A 23450-nucleotide genomic window follows, 5' to 3' on the forward strand; every position below is an offset into this window, starting at 1 on the left:
GTGAGGCGTCCCTTGAGCCCCCTTGGGAGAGCATCGATCCCCCTCGGAACCACCGCGCCTCGGCTGCTGCCGGTGCTACACGGCCGACACCACACGAGCGGCGGTGCGAGCGGGATGAGCTCACCCCCCCACACACACCCGGCCCCTGCGTGCCGCCCGCCCCGTCGTGAGGAAGGAAGCGATTATGAGTGCCTTCCTCCCACACCCGGCCCGGCGCCGCTGCGTGAGGCGAGCGAGCCGCTCCCTGCCCCCTCAGCGTCCCGCCGGGCCGGGCGGCCGTTACCGGCCACCGCCGGGGCCGTTGGCGGATGGCACCGCTCCGATTGGCAGGCGGCGAGCCAAGCGCGGCCGCTCTGCCGCGCTCCGGTTGGCCCAGCCCGTCAATGGCTCCGCCCCTCTCCTCCTTTCCCATTGGCCAGCTGGGAGCAGCGGGCCCCGCCCCCCGACCCCGCCCCTCCGGGGTCATTTAAGTTGACGGAGGAAATAAATAAATAAAGCGGGAAATAGAAATGCGTAGAAGGCGGGGGGAGGGGGGGGCGCAACCGAACTTGCTGCTTGGGGGGCGGGGACTATCCTCGGCCACCAATCGGTACGCGGGTGCCGCAGACAGCGATGCCTTCGTAGAACCAATCAGCGCTCCAGACGGGCTAAGGCGGACTGTATCGTTCTAAACTCCCACCAATGAGAGACGCCGTGTGTTCGACCGACGGTTGCGCCGCCCAATAGAAGAAGAGCGTAGCGGGCCGCCGAGCGCGGCTTGGCCTATGGGAAAGGAGGAAAGGGGCGGGCACGGGGAGCGGCGGAGGGGCGCGGCTCGCCGGGGAGTGGCGGGGCGGTGAGCCAATGGCGTCCGCCCGGCGGGGCGGGGGGGGCCAATGACGGTGGCGGCGCGGCGGCGGCGGCTGCCTGCGAAAGCGCCGAGCCGCGGCGAAAAGGGGGAGGGAGAAGATGAAAGAGGTACCGCGCTTCCGGGGTCAGCGGGGGGGCAGGGGCGGGGGGATGAGGCGAGCTCCGCCTACCGGGGGGGCGGGACGAGCGCCCGGTGCGAGCTCACCGGGAGGCGGGCGGGGGGTGCGCACCGGGAGCCATTGGGTGCCAGGCGCCGTTCTGAGGTGCCGGGCGGGGGGGGCTCGCTGTACCAGCGGCTGCATCCCTCCCGTCTGCCCTTCCTGCGGCTCCGTCGAGCTTCCTCTCGTCCCGAAAACTAAAGTTTGGGGGGGGGGGGGGCGGTACCGCGCCGTGCGTTCGCGGACGGACGGACGGACGGGAGTTCGATGGGCTTCCCGACACCCGGTGTGCGCTGCCGTGCCCTCGGGGCCGTGGAGAAAACGGGCAGCTCGCGTTTGTACCTGAGCTGTCGGGGTGCCTCGTATCGCCAGTCCCAGAGCGGCTTTACAAGCAATGAGCCGCTCGTCCTCCCGGTGCCAAGATGGCAGGGTCTGGGACCCGGGTCTCCCGTCGGGGGGAGCGTTCCCCCCTGTATACACGGGAGCGCAGGGCTAAAAGGGATTTGCCAGCCGTGGCAGCGAGAGCGCTAGGAAACGGGCTGCTTGCTGCCAGTTAGGAATCCAGAGTTTGCTGCTTTCTGTAGCCGAGGGAGTCCTGATTTTCCAGGTTAAATGCTCTCTCTTAAAGTCCTCTCTGCCGAACGGCAAACGAGGAATTGCAAGGAAGGAAGGGGCTCTGTATAGTTAAAAAGAGCTAATGTACAAAGCCTGAACTTCGGTTTTTCGGTAATTATTCAGGAGGAAAAAGTATCTCTGCAAAACCCGTGATGATTTACAGTCCTGAACACCTTGGGTCTGAGTGCCTGCTACGTGCCCTCCTATAGGAAAGATGACTTGGAGGTTACAGGGTTAATGCTGTAGAAACGCACAATCTTTTGGCATCTGTGAATCCTGGGTGCTTTGCAAGAAAGGGAAACAAGACTAAAGTAAATCCATGATAGAAAAGTAATGTCCTCCTGTGCTTACACCAAAAACACCCCACCTCGGAGGCAAGACCTGTTTTAGCTGCCTTCGTAGATGCTATGAGTGCACAGTATCAGAGCTGATCGGGAGCATCCTTCCCCCACCCCAGTGGAAAATGTGGTATTTGAGAAGTTGAAGGTTTTGAAGGAAAATTCCAGTTTTACTGGAAAAAAACATAACAAAACCTTGGATTATTTTTTCTGACCAGAATATTAAAGTGAGCATCCATGGCTACCTGCCTCAAAGCCTTCTGTCAGTTCCACTTTCTGCTTACAGAAAGCATGGTTAAAAACCTCTCCTGAGAGATGCTTACCTTTGTTTTATTAATTTCCCCCCTCTTTCTCCCTCTGTAAAGGAATTACTTGTAGTTTTTATTCCACAAACGAAGTGAGGACTTTTTACTTCTTACCCTGAAACACAACGATGAACGTTTTATTCATGGCATGAAAATCCCGGTATTTGGCCAGCCCGAATCAAAACTTCTGGAAACTTGGGGCCAGATCTTTGGCTTGTACAAACTGGCTTGTTCCATTGTGTTTAGTCCACAGAGGATTTGGCCCTAGTTAATTAATGGTTCACCCGAGGTCGTGCAGTGAGTCGAGTTTTAAAGCTGGAGACTGAAGCCAGAGCTGTTATTATTGAATCCTGTCATGGGTCTTGAAGTTTACTGCACAACACTATATTTTTCCGAGACAAGCAGGATTAATAAGAGCCAGAATCCACGCGGCACTGATTGCAACTTTGCTTCAAAATCATGTTCTGAAAAATCTATTCAATTGTGATCTTACTAGAAAAGGGAGTAAATATGTTGTAATTAGTGCATAGGTGACACTGACTACCGAGGGAGAGAGAGGCCTGAAAAACTGCTTTTGTTATTTAAACCTTTCTTTCAAAGTACAAAAGCATTTGATTGGCACTTCACTGATTTAATAGTCCATTTGTAATGCAGGAAGAACATTACAGGGGATTTTAGCATTATTCTAAATCTCATCATTTAATCTGTAGGTGTTTTTTTTTTTTATGGAAAAACACTGGTTTCTAGCAGAAGAAAACTTTCTGATCGCATGGTGAATCTGTGACTAGGCAGTGGTTAGAGATGGAGCCTTGTGTCTTCCAAACTAAAATGGTTTATAAGTCTTAAAACATAGCTTGTTTGTTTTGTTAGCACATACACAAAAAGTCCTGGCCAAGGATTTCATGGTTGCTGTTACTACGTTGCAATGTTAGGAATGGAATCCTAAGCCCCCTGCTTTAAAATCAGGATCACTAGCAGTCAGACTGCAGAGGAGAGCAGCTCAGATCCCAGATGTACAAGATACCAGGTACCTCCTTTAGTGCCCTGAATTTACACCTGTACTTGCATGGAGATGCTTTGTGAAAGTTGAGATTTTTCTGGTTTACACATGGGGAAGATACAAAGGCAAGAAATGCAAACAGAGCAGCATGCACCCCCCACATACCCAACCCAGAGTTTCTGATTTTAACGGGAAAAGCAGATTTCATTAAGTTGGTGAGGGCATATCTTTGCCTTCCAAATGTTTGGTGAGTGACTTCATTGCTTAACTATTATATGCTAGAAAGACCCTGAATTAAACCTTGCTGAAATGACTTCCCAATGTCAGTGGCAGAGTTTGAAACAGCCCTACTGCCTCCCAGGCCACAGCTGCACCTATTGGCTTCTTTGTCCCATCCCTCCTACGCACATGCATGCCTGGCATTGTTTTGGAAATACAGCAGAAACTTGATAATTCAAACTGATGCCTCGGAGAGCCACTTGTGGAATTAATTTATTGGGTAAATCAGTGACTAGCTATGCAGGCAAGAGTGAAAAAAAGACGCTGTGTCATAGTGTGTGATTCGTTCTGTAAACTCAACCAGTGGGTTTAATTGTCGCTGCATTGAGTGTCCTGGAAACTACATTTTAAAGTTAAAGCCTTACAAGATCCCAGCATGGTTCTATGCTTGTTACTTAGTTCTGTGAGGGGAACTGGGTTTTCAGCTCTTCAATGAGGAGTTATAATTTGGGATTAGAAATTAATCCACAGCACCTATTTTATAGCACAGGATTTATAGCGTGCCTCAGAGGTTAAACCATGGCCCTCATGTACTGATCTGTGCTGTGGGTTTATTTGATTTCAGCAGGACTGCCTGCCTAAGACAAATAGGATTTGATCCTTGCTGGGTAACCTTGGTCAAATGCCAGGTGGCCCTCACGACCTCCTATTTCCATCTTTCCATTAGAAAATAAGTGTGTTCTTTTTGTTTATTTTTCACAGGGCCTCAGTATTGTTCAGTCCAGTTTTGTCATGTGAGGCTGTAAATCCCTTCAAGCGAGGTGGAATTTTAGATTGGCGAGCTGTTCCCAATGTGCATCGTGAAGGAAAAGGCTGTCCTCTAGCCAAGTGTGGACAGAACTTACCGAGTTGAGCTCATTAAGATTCCAGAGTGACTGTAGATAGTAATGGAAAAGATGCTACGGGGAAAAAGAATTATTTCTCCTTTTTTTTTTTTTACAGTACAAAATGAATGTTAAGTAAGCAGGATTCACCTGGAATTGCATATACAGTAGCCCAAGAAACCTTAATAGCAGTTGAAGCTCTCTGAAGAGATTGCAGAAAGTGTGCAAGAATCATTATGATATTGACAACCAAAAGAAACCCAGTATTGCATATCTCAGATACGTTTCTTTACCCTGGTAACCGTAGTTGGGCTGCACCCTGATGTTGGGTATCAGAGCAGCTCCAATAGAACAAAATTCAGTTCTTGAATTTTTAGGAGGGGTATACACTGAGATGAATCATTGGGCATTTCTGAAGCTAAGGAAAATGGTTGCCATTGACTCATTGTTCACGACCAGAGGTGATTTTGGAAGGTCTACATTGCTTTGTGAAGTTACATACTTTGTGGCAGGAGCAGGGTGAGCAGAGCAAAAGAACGCTTAGGGTATGGATTAGTTTGCACTTACCAGTATCAGTGGATCTCTGATTCTACTCTCAATTTTTATCCAGGTATTCATGAAAGATGCCTCCAGAAATAAAAAAATACAATACTTTGTCATCAAATGCTGAGGGAAGCTCTGGTTCCTTCACTGCTTATTCAAAGAAATAATGATGCCTTCATCTTTCCTTATTTTTTACCATCAAATATGGGATCCAGCCTAGTTACTGCTTGTTATATTTTCATGAAAGCATACTGCGGACTGACTGCTTGTTTACTGGTTTGAGTTCCTGGCTTAAGACTGGGGTCTCATGTCGCTTTTTGCTCTGCCATGAATAGCGTATTTGACTTTAGGGAAAGTTGCTCAGTCTTTGTTTCCTATCTGTGTGCCGGGAATAATACCATGTGCTGTCATCACAAACATTTGCAAAGGTATGTACATGGAGAATTCTGAAATGCTTCTGTTACGGTTATATATAATATCTCAAGTAATAATTTCAGATGGTGGGTGCCAATTATTCCACTGGCTGGCTTGGTTTGACAATAAATGCCAGTGTCAGTGGCTTTATAAACTTTGGTGTAGTTATTCTGGGTTTGCATCAGAAAACAGAACGTGGCTTAGACATGAATTTCCTCTTTGAAATAACTGAAGTGACATCAGTGGAATTATACAGGAATGATTTTGGCATTGATACTACCGAAAGACATAGTGCTGTGTGAGTGCTTTGGCCTCATACAGAGCGAGCTGTATTAGTAGAACAGGAGTTCAAAGCTGCTTTGGAATTGTACTATCCTCTTTACCATTTTAATATTTCAAGTACTGCAGCTAGCAAGTGGTGTTTCAGGAAGAACTGACAGGATTCAAAACATGCATGTCTCACACCAACACTAATTATACACACACATGACTTAATTCCCCAAATAACCTCTCGCACGTCCATTCGACTAAAGCATAAGCAGTAGAACTTTTGAAGCATTTTTATGGCAAAACTCTGCTCAGAAATCTAGGCTGATTTTCTTCTGCGTAGCACCTTCTATTTCCAGACACTGTAAATATTGGCCTTGAGAAAATCTTTGTGCGGTGTTTACCCACATCTCTTTATGAAAGATGAAGCAAGCAGAAAACACCCACTGTTCCAAAAACTTCTTATAGTTTTGCATGCATCCTTGGAGACCCTGAGGCTCTATTTCCACCAGCACTACTAGTTCTGTACATTGCCCTCTCCTACTGATGCTAGTTATAATGTGCAGTCGTTAAGCAAAATTACCTCAAGTTAGGTACTGAGCACCCTCAGAACTTGTGTTGAAGTGCTGGCTTTTAGGTAGAGTGAGACAAGGGCACAGCTGTTTGAAACAGGCTGGGAGAGCCTAAAGTTCGGTGTTCAGGCCACTGGAAAAGTTGTCGTTCTTCAGGATTTTTAAGTGTAACAGAATGGGATTAGGGATTGAAATAGCAGGTGCTGCTATTCTTATGCAGAAGAAGCAATATCTGTTTTGTTAAGCAATTTCCTGTTTCATAGCTGTGAAGTAAATGAAGAAAATCTTTGTGCTGTTAAGTTAGAACTTAAAGGCTACGTCCAGTTTCTCTCCAAAACATTCGTAGGACTTCTCCCCATTGTAGTGTATGAATAACACTCACAGAACTCAACGCGAGGTTGTTTTTATCGTGTGGCTGAAAAGAAGAGTCCCTATTTATAGCGTTCAAACATTGGCAGGTGCAAGACTGGTGAGAAACTTTAGTCTCACACATACAAACTGGTTGTTTAGGAGAGTCTTCTCCGTGGTGGTAGCTGCTCTCAGCCGGGCCGCTAGAATCAACAGCGTTGCTCAGTGGCTTTCTTCTTGTGGCGATCAATCAGCTTGGATTTCCAGGAGGGTGTGTAGTGAAAAGGGGCCTGATGGTGCTGACTGCAGTAATATACTTAGCTATGGCAGCTTTAGCTATTATTTATAGAAGTGCTAATTATATCAATAGAAATAGCAATATTAATACTGGTAAGTGTCAGAATCCACGCTTGACAGCACGAACTAAACACAGCTACTGCGAAACAAAGCAGCCAGCTTGTCTCCCTTGTCAAACCACCAATATGCATTTCAGGAAGAGCACACACCCACCTTAACTGCTTGGGGTCTCACCATTTTTGCTCATCTTGTTCTGTCACTAGCATTTCAAGCTGAAAACTCACAAGCCCGCCTATTCCCGTGCAGTAAAGACTGTATCCAAAGCCAGTCCGGAAAATTCAAACTGTGACTAAAAGTGTAACAGTGGATTCCAGTTTAAAGCTGTCATCCTGCAATGCTGGAAACCAAAAGAGTGTCTCGAAGGCCAGAATCTGATGCAAACTTTTATTTTCTTTTGAGTCTGGATTCTGGCACTCCTTGTTTACAAAATAGTTGGTGCAAACTCACGTAGATTTCGGTACCCACAGCTACCTGCGGACTGTGTTAGAACCAACCTTAATTGGCATCTTCTAAAGGGCAGAAATCGTATTACCCAAAAATAAACAAAACTGAAAGAAAACAAGAGCATATTGAGACTCATTTTCTGGCTGCTTTTTTAACATTTAAAATGTGCTTGATTTCCTGTCACAGCTCTTGTTGCTTCTGCCTACCTCTTGTGACAGTGTTTTAGACTGACTTCCCACAGGAGCTTACAAATCAAGCAGGTTAATGTCTTCATTAAAACTGAATAACAGTTTACTTTGGGAAAAAACATATTAAATATTTCAGGATATTGAACACCAAACTACTATTAAGCTTTAACTAATGCATTTACTTTGCTGACACTTGCTCTCCATTGGGATGTGTAGCTCAAGTTAATGTCACTAGCAGTGATGTTTAAGACTTCACGAGAAAGTGTTTCCAACCCCTTCTAGATGATTTTACTCCAATTCTATCACTCTGTACTTGAGAAAAAGTTTTAAATAAGTTATTTCAGCAACTTGCCATCCTTATTTTGGAAATGTACTGGGTATAAATGTCTCCTTTAGAGTTTTAAAATAATCCTTTCCATGTCCTAGATATCTGTGGTACGCTGTGTAAAGAAAGTGACAGTCTGTTGGCCTCCAGACATATAAAGAATGCCCTTAGCATGCTCTGCCTTTGGGAGGAAAATACAAGGATTGTTGCAAGCAGAAAAGGTTGGGTTTTTTTGTCACCCATCACTGTGAACCTATCTTAAGGCTGATAGAGTGTATCAGTAGAATAGAAAGGGAGGCACGTGGCCAGGAGGTCAGGGTCTCTCAGTTGACACACTGCAGGGGCTGCTGCAGACCTGTGTGCTTGTGCCTTTCTCAGTCTCTGCAGAATCCATTTGCAGTGGTGCCACGTGGGACATGGGGCATCCCAGCAGTAATAGGAATGGGGTTTGTTTGGGTTTCTTTTGTTTGTGTGACACTGCAGATTCTGCCGGTGTAATTTGCTTTATCAGCTCTTCTGGTTTTGTTGGGATTTCTTTTTTCTTTTTTTTTTTACCTCTTCATTTGGCAATCCTACAGTTTACTTATCTGTTATCAGAGCTGTGTCATTCTTTCTGGATCCGACTGCAGCAGAATCCCAGTACATGATGCAATCAAACAACATTCCTCCACTGGCAGATTTAGACCAATCCCTTTGAAGTTTGTTAATGTATCCAAAATCAAAGCCAGTTTCAGTTCTGTGCTGTAGTAATAATCATGTTTCGTTATAACCTTTCCCATCATTGCTCTGTAATAATCCTGGAACTCTTCTGGTATCTCTTTAAACTCTCTGAACAGGTGATCTGTGAGTAAATCTCCCCGAGGAGTTACAAACTTGCTTGAATTATTTACATCTGTGGTAGGAATTCTGCCTTGCCTTGCATACTGGGCTGATTGCAGAGATGATACAAACTGGGTGATGCAGAAAGAAATGGAGATGTGCCTGGCACATAAAGATATGTGTTAGATTTAGGAATATAATTCCTATGTAATTCCTACTCTAATCCTGCTGGCTTTAGCCGAGTTAACTTGAGGAAAAAAAATCACCCACAAAACTTAGGATCTTGCTTATAGCCATAAAGAGATTGTTGATAAAGCTGAATGGCAAAGAGAACAATTTATGAAATAGGACAAAAGTAAAAAGCTGAGTTTAGCTACTAATGGGTATCTCAAAGACAGCATTGCTCAGTGGTGGTGTTCTGGAATATAACGAGCCCCCTCCTTATCTCATTTGGCAAACTTGGTAATTCCTGTTAGGATAGTAGATAATTTATGGGTGCATCTGGAATATGAGTTGGATTTTATCTTTGCTCGTGGTCACACCACATTTAAGTTCAGCAGAGCAGAAAAAATAATTACCAACTTTATTTGAGCAGTTCCGTGGGGCACTCCAATTTTTGGTCAATACATCCTTGGATTTACTTGTCACACACATTTATTCACTGTACTGTCATTCTTGTCCCTTAAGTGGTTCCACATATCACACCTTTGCGAGTTTTACATTTGTGGTTTGAACATAAACCTTGTCTTGCCTAGTCCTGGCTTGAAAGATAAATAAGACAGAACTGATTTTGTTACCACAGTGGCTGAGTACTTGTACTGTCATGGTGCAGATGCATCCTCGGGTTCATGATTTCTTTTCTGTAAGACCTGACGGGTATTTGTTTAGGCTTTGCTTTTGTTCCAGTAAAACGTAACATTTCAGTCAAAGAATGTATACTGAAATTGAACAGGTTGGCCTAAAGTGAAGTAACCAGAAAGCAGAGACTGAGCTGAAAAGGGTTAGTAACCTGACTTTGAATGGGTCATCTTCTTGGTGCCACATGGGGACACTTACCCCGTCTTGCTGTCAGGGTATGTCAGGTGGATGGGCTGGTAATCTGGTGGGTTTCACCACGCAGTACTGCTCCTGGAAAGCACAATAACCTGGGCTTTGGGAATACTCTCCAGATCCCCAATTAGTATTAACGTTATTTGCATGTATGTACTCTAACAGAAACCAGGCGTCCCAGATGAGATCGGTGCCCACATCCACTGGTGTGGGGGATCGCGCATACTGGAAAACAGAGGCACTCTCTCAAGAAGCTTATATTTAAACAGGCAGCCAGGTGAAAGGTGAGGGAACAAAGTACTAGAATTCCCACTGTAATGGTTGCAGGCAAAGGCACAGAAAGATTTAGTGACTTGATGGGGATAATCCAGGGAAAGGAAAAGAGAGGTTTTCAGAGGCAACTAACTCCCACTAAAGCAAGCATGGGAGTGATGTGCCAACCTGCCATTTGTGCCTTTGAAAATTTCCCCAGGGAGCCTATTGTAGAGCCAAGCATTGAACTCTGATCTTCAGTCCCCCACCAAACAACCGTTCCTTTCTGCTTTAAGTGTTTTTAATTGAAAAATACCATCTGAACAGTGTCTGTAAAGAATTACTTTTCCTCAGAACCTCCAAAAAGAAAGCAAAATGATGTGCCGCAGCAATAAATTAACCAGTGATCAAAATAAAAACCACAGCCTTGTTATGAAAACCAGAACTGGTGGGTAAATACTGTGAATTTATGACACCACTGAAAAAAAATCTACTCTGGTAAATGTTAGTACTTTTAGGACTAAAGATTTTTTGGTTTAATTATTAAACTATTCAAATATCTTCTAAACAGACTTTACATGCAAAAGTCTACAAATTGTTTAAAAACCCCAAGCAGAAGTTCAGCCCTTGCTTTTCTGCAGGCACTATTTATATCTGTGTCGGTGTTTGTTTCAGAGAAGAGAATAAAACCAAAGCCCACATGACCCTCTCTTACTCTCCCCAAATAGAAGTAACACTTTTCCTTTTAGAGCTGTACGTACATTAACTCGCTCGTTCTCATCCCTTCACGAGGAAGTGGGCTCTCTTCTTCCCATTTTGCAGTTTGGGAAACGACGGCAGAAGAACTCAAGGTTATACAAGTCCAGAGAAACTGTTAAGAGTCAGATTACACTGCCGGGGTGACCCATGTTCAGGCCACTCCAACACATCCCCTTAATAATATTTTACAAGCCTGAGCCATCTGTGTGTGATGAGATCAGAAGTAAGGAAGTCTGTAGTTGCCAAGAGGATTTTAGCAAGCAGAATTGTACAACTACAAAGAAATCCTACGGCATCAACAAAGGAAGCTCAGAGAAATATTCACACTGAGCTCTTCTGGACTATTTTAATTGGAAAGTGTTTGTTCTTGTAAAACTTTAAGAGTTCATTCTCCCTTTTGCACACCTAATTGTTAATGACAGCATTGGAAGTTCCACATACGTTAGTAGCAGCCTCCAAAATAGCTAATTCCATATTTTGCAAAAGTAAGAAAATAGGATTTCTGCTGCACCTCTCTGTGCACTTGTAGGGGTAGCCAAACTTTTAGACTTGGCTGCATCCCAATGGCTTCTTTCCTTCCTTCCCCTCACAAACACACACAAACTCAGAAGCACCTCAAACAAGACACACTCCTCCCCTCTGCCAAGAATTATCTAGTCGCTTCTGACCCATGGAGTTCTTGCCATGTGTGAACCTCAGAGGTATCATGGGCTCATTACTTACATCTTCCCACTTTTATTTGTTCTACAGAGTATTTCACAAAAGCAAATAAATAGAAAGAATAGGTTTTTCAAAAGTCTAGCTCCTCTCCCTTTGAAGACAACCTGGGCTTGATGTGATTCCATCTCCGCTTGGAGATGGAATTAAAACCAACTCTGAGTGTTTTCAATACTTCATAGAATCACAGAATTAATTTGGTTGGAAATGACTTTTAAGATCATCAAACTCAACCATTAACCCAGCACTGCCATGGCCACAACTAAACCATGTTGCTAAGGATGTCATCTACACAGGTTTTGAAGACTTCCAGGGACAGTGACTCCACTGCCCTGGGCAGCCTGTTCCAATGCCTGAGTGCCCTTTGGGGAAGGAATTGTTCCTCATCTCCATCTTAAACCTCCTCTGCTGCAGCTTGAGGCTGTATCACTTGTTACTTGGGAGCAGAGACCGACCCCACCTCACTCCATCCTCTGCTGCAGCTTGAGGCTGTATCACTTGTTACTTGGGAGCAGAGACCAACCCCACCTCACTCCATCCTCCTTTCAGGCAGTTGTAGAGAGTGATAAGGTCCCCCCTGAGCCTTCTCTTCTCCAGACTAAACCCCCCAGGTCCCTCAGCCGTTCCCCATCACGCTTGTGCTCCAGGCCCTGCACCAGATCCATTGCCCTTCTCTGGCCCCGCTCCAGCTCCTCAATGTCTCTGTTGTAGTGAGGGGCCCAGAGCTGAACACAGGATTCGAGGTGCAGCCTCACCAGCGCCCAGCGCAGGGGGACAATCACTGCCCTGCCCTGCTGGCTATTGCTGATACAGGACAGGATGCTGTTGGCTTCTTGGCTGCCTGGGCACAAGCTGGCTCATGTTCAGCTCCATCAGTCAGCACCCCCAGGTCCTTTTCCAGTCATAGCCTCTCCCCAGAGAATGTATATTCTTACAGAAAGGATTAATTGATTAATACTGGTGTTGACCAATGGATATGAATCTCTGGCTCTAACGAACAGCTCTGATTTTTGGAACAGAAAGCCTCTTAAAGTTTTTGTTTTGGTTAGTATGGGTTAAGTTCTATTAGGGTTTCTCCAAGTTTGTTTTATTAGAAAATGGTATTTATTTGACTGCGGTATGCTACCTAAAATTGTTATAATTTGTTTCTTTATTTCCATAAACATTGCTATGTTTATTTTGGAAGGGTGGTTACTTAAGGGGAAAAAAAACCTCACCCCAAAAACCAGCAACAAAGTAAGCTTAAAAATACATTGGGTATCTCCTATATCTAATTGTCTCTTGTGACCAGTGTATATAATTTTCCTATAGCACCAATCTAAACAAAAAGAAAAGGGGAGAGGGAAGAGAGGCATTAGAATCTATTTTCAGGATGGCATATCAGACCACACGCACTTCTGGGGTAGAGCAGATTTGTTATTTTGGGCAGTACTGTGGAACTTATGAGAAGCTTTCTTTTTTTATACAAAGTTAGTTCAGAGTAGATTAAAGTTTATTTCAAACTCAGCATATTTGACCTCAAGCATCATAAGAGTCATGTACAATTGGCTCATGCTATTAAATTCCTGCAGCGAACTCCATAATAATGATTAATTTCTTTCATAAACTCTCTTCATAATTAATACAGGTTTCATTGTGGGCACTGCTATTCTCATATTGATTATCTCTACAATTTAGACTGGACTTGTAAAATGATGTCTTTGTTTACTCTGGTGGCCAGACATTTATTTTACCTCAATAACTCTCATTTGCAAACTGAACTGGGGATCCTGCTACCATAGAAATTACAGCTATTTCAGAGGGTTTTCATGCAAGAGCAGGGATGATTTTTTTGGCACCTGAGATTAATAATACTTTGGTCTTTTCTCATGCTTCTCAGCTGGGAATCTGAGTTCTTTATGAACATCAATTAATTAAGCTTTAAGACACCCTCCTGAAATGGGGAAGCAGCAGTAGCCTCTTGCACTGATGGATAAACTCAGATTTGGAGATGTTGACTGACTTAGTCAAAGTCACCTGCCAAGTTATCACAAATATAATCCAGATTTGTTGATTCCCAATCCTGTCCTTCAGTTGTGAGGAGTTCCTTTCTCCTGGCATGATGAGTTTTGATGTGGCATAGTTCCTTTTGGCAAGATCCATGTTTTAAAAAGCTATAATGGCTGGGGATGCTTTAGCTGCTTGAACAAGTATGGACCTTTCTTATTGCTTGTTTCTTCTCCAAACGAATTTAATTTTATTTCCAGGATTCTTTCATAAACTGCAGTGAAATCAGTAAACTTTTAAGACTCTAATAATCCCTTTTGGAAAAAAAAAAAGGGATTTCCAGATTTCTGACAGACTTTAGGAGAAGCAGCTGCAATGAGAAAAGCAGAAGGTAACGAATGGTGAGACTGAGATTCGAGTGTGTTGAAGGAAAAGAGCCACAAACCCAGATTTTGTATGCAACAAGTGACCTTTCCTTTTGGTCAGTCCTGGGTATTAACAATATAAATCCACCTAATGACAATATCACACACACCCCCCTTCTCCTGTATCTTCAGTCCTGAGACATCTCGAGGATGGGGACAGTATGTTTTGTTCAGTTCTGTTACCCAGACTCTGAAGGGTCCCAAGTCGCATGGGAGCTGCTGAGCTTTCCTTTGTTTTGTTAACTTGAGAGAGTGCTGGGGGAAGCAGCAGTGACTGGCAGAAGGCAGTCTTTGGAAAGCCTTGGAGACAAACAGGAATTCCAGTGTTTGAGCTGAAATCAGCCGTCCTGCTGCTGCCAAACCTACAAGCAGGGAGGGGGAGATGTGGATGTAGCAAGCAGCACGTATATATGTATTAATACTTGCAGTACAACATCCCCCAGGCCTGAGGACAGTAAGTGCAGCTGAGGACACAGCGGAGTTTACAAGAGTACCTCACATGTTGAGATGCTTTATAGTCCCCCCTGTGAATAGCCTAGCGAAAACCATATGTGAAATATAAATATGCTGGGACTTAAAAGTGGAGCTGTATTCCAGCCTTTTAAGTTAATTTTATAACACTCTGCATCTGAGGGCTTAATGTCTGTTGTATCCAATGCTAGCTGAACAGTGCAGGGCTTAATAAATGCAGTATGTACTGGAGACACCAGAGGCTCGGATGGAAGACACGAAAGGAGAACAAGAAGATGGTGGAAATATCACATTTTACTTGAAAGAATAAATCCAGTTCGAACCAACTGTCTGCTTGCTTCCTTTGGTCCAAAGGCAACAATGAACTCCTGTTGTCATGCTGAGTCAGTTGGCAGTGACTCACTTTATCAGTCTCAAAATTGTCCGGCATTTCATCAGAACTGGATTACACAATGGGTTTTTCCTTCCCACCCCCCCTCTTTTTTCCCCCCAATGCACTTGTAATATTAATAGGCACGTAAATCATCTGACGTTAACGTGTTTCCTCATTAACTTTTACTCTTTTAATTATGAGATTAGTAATCATACAACTTCCCAAAGAGGGAAATGCAGTAATCCCCAATCTGACTTGAAATTCGACAGCACAAACTTTCTTCGTTTCGCGTTTCTCTCAGTTAAAAGTAAGTTCAAGCCTTTTGTTCCTTTCCACAGGATATTGGCATAGCTCACGTATGCTCACAATTGTTTCAGCTGAGGTATGTGGTTCTCTATTGGGTGTGGAGAGAAGATTTGTGTGTGGAAACAGCAGCCAACGTAATGGAGTTGAATTCTTCTCCCCGGCATGACTTTTTTGGTTATTTCTGCAAAAACCTCAGGGAAAACACTTAAATGTAGCACTTTATCCACTGTAACAGTGCACGCACATGATGTGATTTATTTTATGGGTATATTCATTCTGTAAACACAGGAAGACACATTATCTGAAATGTAAAGCGTGTGGTTGTGTAATTAAAAAAGAACAACATCCTCATAGTCCTGTACTCTATGAAGTCAGGTCTGTGAGGCTTTATATCTAACTGCATTTTACCAGATTCTTTGATTTTAGCACCTACACAGTTACAGTTTCAATCGAAGCAATACGAATAAACTAAACAAGTGATGCTGAGTTGGCTGGACAGCAATGCATCTGTTCTAAACCCCAGCATTTCTAAGTCCACCCATCTTGTCTGCCCTAGTTTAACATCTGTATTTTCCACCTGCATGACAAAATTAATTGTGTTTAATCAAATCTACTTTGTAATTACATAGTTAGGGTAAAAACATGGATCTTCAGTTTTTAATCTTAGAAGAGTTGAGCTATCCGGAACATGTTCTGTGCCTGCCCCAGTCTCGACATCCTAGCCTGGGTTTTATCCCATTTCTCTGTGTTTGGAATTGGTCCTGATGGCTATGAAATGGAAGCTTCCAAGTGTCTTTGGATGGTTTTTAAAGTTCTTTGGTGGTTCTCGTTCTTTGTTGTTAATGAGATCAAACCACATTTCCGCAGAGGCTGTGACAGAGTGTCATCAACCTGTAATCTATCAAGTCCCTCTGAAACTTCCCTCAACGGGTTTTGTAAATCTAGTACCTCTCTATGAAGTTCCTTGCAGAGTAAAACATGTGCTGTTTCTTGATCAAAGTCCTTCTTGTTCTCAGTGCAAATCTCAAGACACTTGGTCCTCTTAGGAACACTAAGTGTGTCTGGGAACCAGAGACATCCGCCTTTCTTTTTCACTTGAGTTAGCCAGGCTGCTGGTGATAGCAAAGTGGTTTTTGCCTTTAGGCAGTAGAGTTTGGGAAAAGTTGGTTGTTCCTTTTTTTGCTCAATGTGGCTGAAATACAGTACTGAGCAACCATATATCAGAAGCAGAAGAAATGGTTTTAAACATTCTTGTTTCAATTTTATTTTTGTTGTTGTCTAACCAAATAGCGAGGGCATCTTTCTCATGTTGCTCTCTTTGTTCTTGGATGGGATATTCAGTAACCACTATTTGTGGTTTTCATTTTGGTACAGAATTAGTAGCAGCACACAAGGACATACATTTCATTGTATACTTGTGGCCATTAGGATTTCCTTTGTTATGTTCAGCCAGCCAGGCTGCACTGATGTCACTGTTCAGTGCTGCTCCTTTTTCTTCTATTCCCCTCCCTCTTTCTTCACTTGGAGTTCCTTATAGTAGACAGCTGAATTTGCAAGTCTCTAAAATAAATGTTTCAATCTTTGCTATCAGTTGCTTCTTTTGTGTTCTATTGAAGGCAATATCATTAAGGTAAAATAAGGTTGCATCTGTCTTGTTAAGCAGAGCTTTTCTTTATAGCGTAATCAACTAGTAAGCTTATTTCTGGGTCTTCAAGACACAAAGGTGTCTAATGTTTAAGAGCATCTAGGAGGTTTGGAACTCAGATTTAAATTGTCGTTGCGGCTACGTTCAATAATGATAATGATAGCACTAAAAACATCTCAGTTTCAGGATCATCAAACTCATCAGAGTTCAGCTGCAGTAGTCTCATTTAAAAGAACATCTTGTCTTGAAGGGGCTGCAGAAATGAATTGTCTGTACTTTTTGGGGTGGATGTGAATTCATCCTAACTTCTTCTTAACAATGCCCACACTGTCCTGTTAAAGAATTATCTTGGGTTTTGTATTACTTTGGTACATGAACACACTTGTTTCCTGTTGCTTTCTTTAACTTCTCTTAAAGTAAAATAAATAATTTTAATAATGGTTAATTCTGTGTATTAACCATTAAGCTCCAGTTTGTAACACTGATATCTTCAACACTAACAGTATAACAAGAGACTTGCTGTGTGCATTGAATAGTTAGGCTTGAAAACCTGAGTCAGATAGCTAGCTTTCGTTAAACCCGTGTTATAGAATGCTCAGACTATATAATGGCAGTTTTGAGATCCTAAAAATATTGTAAACTTATGTTCAAAACTTGGAGAAGTTCAGGTTAGATACAAGGAAGAAGTTCTTTACTGTGAGGGTGGTGAGACACTGGAATGGGTTGCCCAAAGAAGTGGTGAATGCTCCATCCCTGTCAGTGTTCAAGGCCAGGTTGGACAGAGCCTTGGGTGATCGCCATTCTGTGACTCTATGATTCCATCAACTAGCAGCATCTCTCTTGGCAGGCCCTGAAAACATTGCTTATTCCCCATGTAAATAGGTAGGCAAAAGTGTATATTTCTTTTCCTGTCTTCCTGTGAGGGGCAGAAATCATTGTAGTCTTGTCACTTCCCTGTTAAGTTTTAGAATGTTTAAATTATTCGTTTGCAGATTAAAATCAGAGGCTGGTTTTTCAAGCATCACACATTCCTATTCTGTGTTATTTTCATGTAAACCTTTCTAAGTGGCGGGTCCTGAAGAGTCAGCACAAACAGAAAAATGCCACTGGATTGTTCCTGGATCTGACATTGTGAATATAGGTATCATGACTCATGGACTGGGCCAAACTAGATATAAACAACAGCAGCAAAATGTAGTAACATCCCCCCTGGGACCATTGTGTGGGGTGGAAGAAAGTTCTACTGTAACTCATGTTACAGTAGATGCAGGCCTGACATCTTGGGACAAATGTATTTCTGCTTTTGGTAGACTTGTCTGTTGGGGCTCTCTCATCAGCCTCATCTGTGTGAGTTTTAAACAGGAGGGCATGAGGAGCACCTCTTTAAAATCCAGTGTTCTTCAAATGCTTTCAGCTGCTGGAAAGAGAGAAATATCCTAATTTATCAGTACAATACAGTTTGTGATGCTTTTGTTCATATTTGCCATTGATGTATTCAGTGCTCCACTGTTTTTTTTTCTGTCCCCTTTTTTAACTCCTCAATCTCTCTCACAGCTACAAAGTGTATGTTCCAGTATTACCCTCTCTGCACAGTCTTAGCTGTAGCTCTCTTAAGTGAAAATCTAGCTATCAGTTTGACAAGTCACAATTGATATTGCTTATTGACATACATTTTCTCAAAGATGGGGCTACATGTACTGCTTTAAACCTGAGAAGGACTTACCAGATACTGTGGGAAGTACCAAGAAGCTTTCTGTGGGTTGAGAGCCTGGTCAGAGCAGGAGGATGTGTGGGATGGCTTGTTCTTCATCCACTACTTCCTCGGCCCCATAGGGATAGGCTTAGGTCCAAAGATCCACTCAGAAATTCCCAGGGCTTGATACATGAATGTACATGAGACAATCGAGTACTGAAAGGCTAAGTTGCCAGGAGAGAGTTGGAATGTGAAGATACAACAAGAGGAGTGAGTTTAAGGCTGCATATCAACCATACTGTAGGTATTTTCATTACATGCCACAATCATCAGCTCTTCCCAGATGTATGCAGATATCATAGAACACAGAATGGTTCGGGATGGAAAGCACTTTAAGATTATTCAGTTCCAACCCCTTGCCACAGGCAGGGGCACCTCACACTAGACCATGTCTCCCAAGGCTCTGTCTTTGAATAATGCCAGGGATGGAGCATTCACCACTTCTTTGGGCAACCCATTCCAGTGGCTCACCTCCCTCACAGGAAAGAACTCCCTTGTATCTAATCTAAACCTCCCGTTTTAGTTTAAACCCATTACACCTCATCCTATCGCTACAATATAGATATTTATGATATGCCTAAAGTCTGCAGCTATAGTAAGTTCCTTTTTAGCAGCATTGGCTAGGGATGTATTTTTGGAGCTGAAGGAAATGCAGTTCAAACTGTTATGGGTGCTTATGGCTGCTCCTAAAACACTGGAGTGCTTCCTGCCCACTTACTTGTGGCAATGGAATAATTCAAGTTACAATGTTTCACTCCCAACTTTATGGTCTGCCTTTGCCACAGTTTTCGACATGCTTCCTAGTCTCTTTAACCTACACTTCTTTTAGCTGTTGGGAAACAAACTGGAAATACCTTACCCTCTTTTAGGGAGGTTTGTAATACTCCTTGAGGGGAATGAGATAACTTCATGCACTTTTCCCTCATTTTATTCCCCATTTTGCCTGCCTGTTCCTTGATGGCTTTAATTCTTTGATCAATTCCATCATTTTTAATTGGAATTTTTTTTCCTGTCTCCTCTTGTGATAAAAAGATATTTTCATGTAATCTGTTTCTTTGGGCCCAGTGGTAAAAGGGCTGTCTTTGGGAATTTGGACATCTATTTTCCATTAAAATGAATGGAATATAGTGTTAGTATCTTGCAGGGATTTGAACACCTTTGAGCTATTGTGAAGCAAATATTCTTGTTCCTCTGAAAGGGAGCTTTTGCCTTAGATAGTGATGGATAATCTTGAGCTCTGAGACCTGTGGATAGTGCTGAGAGCCTGTAAGTCAGCTTTTTGGTTTCATTTATCTTGCACATGACTTTTCTCAGAGGAGTAGCCTGTAGAGTAATCCCAAAGAACTTCCACCATCATTAAGTACCTAGCACCAAAAACTCATGGAAATTGTTATGTTGTAGCTTCTCCTGAAAATGTTGTAATTGATGCCCTTCATATTTTGAGACGGGGGTCAGACTGAGCTGACTTTCAGCTGTATGGTGAATTGGTGCTTTTTTTCCCTGGTGGTTGACTTCTTGTGATCCAAAATTGCAGCTTTAATTTAGGAGGTAAAGAGCTTGTAGCCTCTTTGACTGCGAGGTTCTAATTAAAGAGTGCGCTGGATGTGAGCTGACACTTGCTTATTTGCAGCCGGCCTCCTAATACAAGAAGTCTTGGATGTCTGAAGCTGTGTTGACTCTGAAGACTATTGACATTCATTTCAATGTTAAAGCTGTTTAGATTGAAACAGCAGTTTGGGAGAGTATCTGATAATCCCCAGTGTATTTTTGTGGTGTCTTACAGCTTTACTTACTATATGAATCCCTAGGAATTCCGGGTTGAATTGATTTACTTACTCAGTTGGATGAATGCATGATGTATAGCTTGATATTTATGTGTGATTTCTATCAGACATGATTTTGTCTCTTGCTTGGTGCCTGGCCCAAACGTAGTCTACTGAAGCTAGTCGAGACTTCAATTCAGCTGTAGTGGTAGTACCTTTGTTTTTGAAACAGAAAGCTTTAAGGTATACTGGCATTTATGAGTCTAACATCTGTGATGTTATCACAGTGTGGTAAACCCCAAATATCTGCTCATTCCAAGACCATAGCAGAGAGTACTGAAAGTCCTATTTGTATCCTGATTCTTACCATTACTTTGTTGGCTTCAATGCAACTCAACAAATGGAGCAGTAGGACAGCAAAGTACAAGTTAATATAAAGTCATCTTTATTCCAACTTATGTTTATTTTGTTGTGGGTTTTCTTTTTCATCGCATGCTATCAAATGGTTTCACAATATGACCTCTAATTTTGAAACAAAACAAATTAAATGTTAGTTAGTACCGATTAGTGCAATATTAACACTGACTCTATATTTACTCAAAAATCAGGACATTAAAGTTCCCCTGATAAACTTAACTATGCCTAATTGCACAGTTATTACAAAGGGGATCTCTCATTGCACAATCGTAGACCATCTTGGTAGCAATACCAAATATTACAGTCCTAGCTAATAGCTGCAAAGAAAGTTATAGAAAAAGAGCCTTCTAACCATAAAGTAATGACTATCTTGGGCTTGTTACAATGCCTGACTGAAGAGTAGCACAGAAGTTGGGACACTTTGTTTCCATTATATCATTTTGAAAATACTATGTCACCTTGTTCTGTATGTTCTAGTTCTGTAATGAAAGACCCTTTTGTTCAAATACAGGCAAAATAAAAGAGTTGTTTGTCTATAGGATAACCAAGCTCAATTCTGTCAGGCTTACACCACCACTAACTTCACCAGTTCTTCCAATTTTTGAGGGGTTTGATTAAAAGAAAGGGTCTTATCTCTGTTGTTGTGTGAAAATAAGACCTGAGGCTTAATTTTCAGTTAATACAACTTTCTGCGTTTAATTTCTTTGGCTTTAACTAAAAAACTGTTTCACCTTTTCCTTGAAAAATGAATTTAAATTAATATTTCAGGAAAAGAAATGTGCCTTTAAATGTGTCCTTTAAAACAGATGAACAAACTGTGTGCAGATTATCCAAAAAGATTCTCCTTCAGGCTAAATATGAAGGACTAATTGGAACCAGTCTTCCCTAGGTTTTTTTAAGACAGCTTACCTTATAGAAAGTAAAAGAATATGCAGACTAGGACATTCCTTTTCTTTTTTGGATCTCATGCATCTAGGTTTTTATTCTTCAGAAACGCCTTTGACTACAAGTTTCAAAGATGAGGAATCCTGCCCACTTACAGACAAAGCTAATCCCCCTGAGATGGTCTACAGATGATCAAGGTTTGCAAAAGAGGAACTATTTCACTTAGTTTTGGTAGTATTGATGTTAGTAATGGTCACATCCTTACTAGTGTTTCCTATGTGTTTCATACAGAGGTCAGAAGTTAATTTTCTCTCTGGGAGTGGGCTTCACAGACTAACAAGGATAAGCCTTTGTTTGATGTTTTACTCATTTCTTTACTCCGTGGTCTCTGGAACATTTAGATTGTCCCAAAACAGAATCAAGCACTTTTATATACTCACAGATTCAATTGACCTAAATGGAGTCCTGCTGCCTGCCGCCTGCTATGTTCTGTTAGCTGGCTGTGGGATTTTAAGCACGGAGACTTAGCAGGAACTTGGGCCATGTGGATCTGGGTCCTAGGGTGAAATTTTGTGCTGAGCTGCTTTGAAGTGTGATACAATTCACCCAGCTCTGAGAAGAAGCCCAGCCTTTCCAGTAACTTACAACTCCAGCCTGCCTGGTAAATGCATTGTTTCCCCCCTTGCATAAACACATGGAGAAAAACCTTATGTAGGGACTTGAACACAGTGCCTATATTTGAGGAAAATAATAAATAATTTCTTTAAGAAAATAAATAAATAAATTTCTAGTTTTTATAATTACATAAAAAATGTAAAATTACTTGGGAGCATAATAGGGATTTTAAAAAGAATTCCTTGGCTTTTAAGACAATCGTGTGACTTTTAGAGCCTACTCAAGATTTTTTGGATGTTTGAAGTTTCAGTGCCATTTGCCTCTTTTCTGCAGAGGTGTTTTTTGTCCGCTTCATGTATAGTCAATCAAATAAAAGTTACAGTATGGATTTTCTGTCTTTGTACATCTGATACACTTCAATTGCATTTTTGTTTTTATTTGCCTGAAGTGGTTATTCATCTGGGGGGCAATAGTCTCAGATGTGATATTCTAAACTAGAAGATAATTACCTCTTGAAAGAGTAACATCTTTGAAACTGCTGACATAAATATTTTCCAGGTACAATGGATTCATGCTCATAAGCTTGTGAAAATATTCAGTTGCACCCAGAGGGTAAAATAACAGCTTCCAAAATATTGCTAAGGAAGCCTCTTTTTTCATCTCTTCATTCATAAGCTCAGTGCATCTCAACTGATACGACAGTCACTAAAGTTACTCAAGTTTGGTTTGGTTGTTTTAGTTTCTTGTTTTGTTCCTTCCTCCCCCCATTCAAAAAGGGTAAAAGTGAAGCGAGGGCCACCTTGAGCTTCAGCATTTTCACTGTGGTTCATGTCATAAATGTCTGCAATTCTTCTGACAGCAATCAAATCCTCCTGCACGCTCCCTAACTTTTGGGGATGAAAATAGAAATCTTTGATAGTCATCCTAGTTATCTGGTAGATGAGAGTGATGGATGTGCATCCTGACTCATTTGTTACCATAGCTCCTTTCACATGGTAAAACCACATTTTACAATTTGTTGTTCAGTTTGGGATGGCTTTAGTATGGATTTCCATACATAAATCATCAGATTTCCAGTCCTTAAATATTGACTGAATTGCAACATGACTCTTTCTAATCAAATTATAGGTCACCTTTGGGAACTGTATAGTTACAAAATAGAGGGCGCACCGTACGATGCAGTAGGCTGTGTAACAAGATCCGACTTCATTGTAGCTCCACAGCTTGGAAGAGGGCCTTGCACGTTAGCTCAACAGCTAAATTGGTCACAAATTGCCTGCTGATGCAAATAAACGTAATATCCCAGCACTCTGTAAATGGAGAAGATGAACACATACGTAGCCGAGGCCACCTAACGCTGTAGGTTGTTAAGTGTTAAATAATTGCCA

At 42.3% G+C, this 23450-nt stretch overlaps 1 protein-coding gene and 1 long non-coding RNA gene across 2 annotated transcripts in view; one reads left to right on the forward strand and one right to left on the reverse strand.

Annotated features, from left to right (window-relative positions):
- Positions 1–942: 942 nt before the first annotated feature.
- Positions 943–23450, forward strand: part of ZBTB20 (zinc finger and BTB domain containing 20) — a 490951-nt gene continuing 468443 nt past the window's right edge. Inside the window, exon 1 of the mRNA XM_065676360.1 lies at positions 943–957. The gene's annotated coding sequence lies outside the window, so the exon portion shown is untranslated. The remainder of the gene's footprint in view (positions 958–23450) is intronic.
- Positions 9535–10757, reverse strand: LOC136012557 (uncharacterized). Its single transcript, XR_010611810.1, has 3 exons — positions 10709–10757; positions 9702–9773; positions 9535–9603 (listed from the first exon to the last, which is right to left on the reverse strand). It is a non-coding gene; the product is annotated as an uncharacterized LOC136012557 (long non-coding RNA).

The sequence above is a fragment of the Lathamus discolor genome, chromosome 4, assembly GCF_037157495.1.
Source record: "Lathamus discolor isolate bLatDis1 chromosome 4, bLatDis1.hap1, whole genome shotgun sequence".
In the NCBI taxonomy this organism is placed as follows: Eukaryota; Metazoa; Chordata; class Aves; order Psittaciformes; family Psittacidae; genus Lathamus; species Lathamus discolor.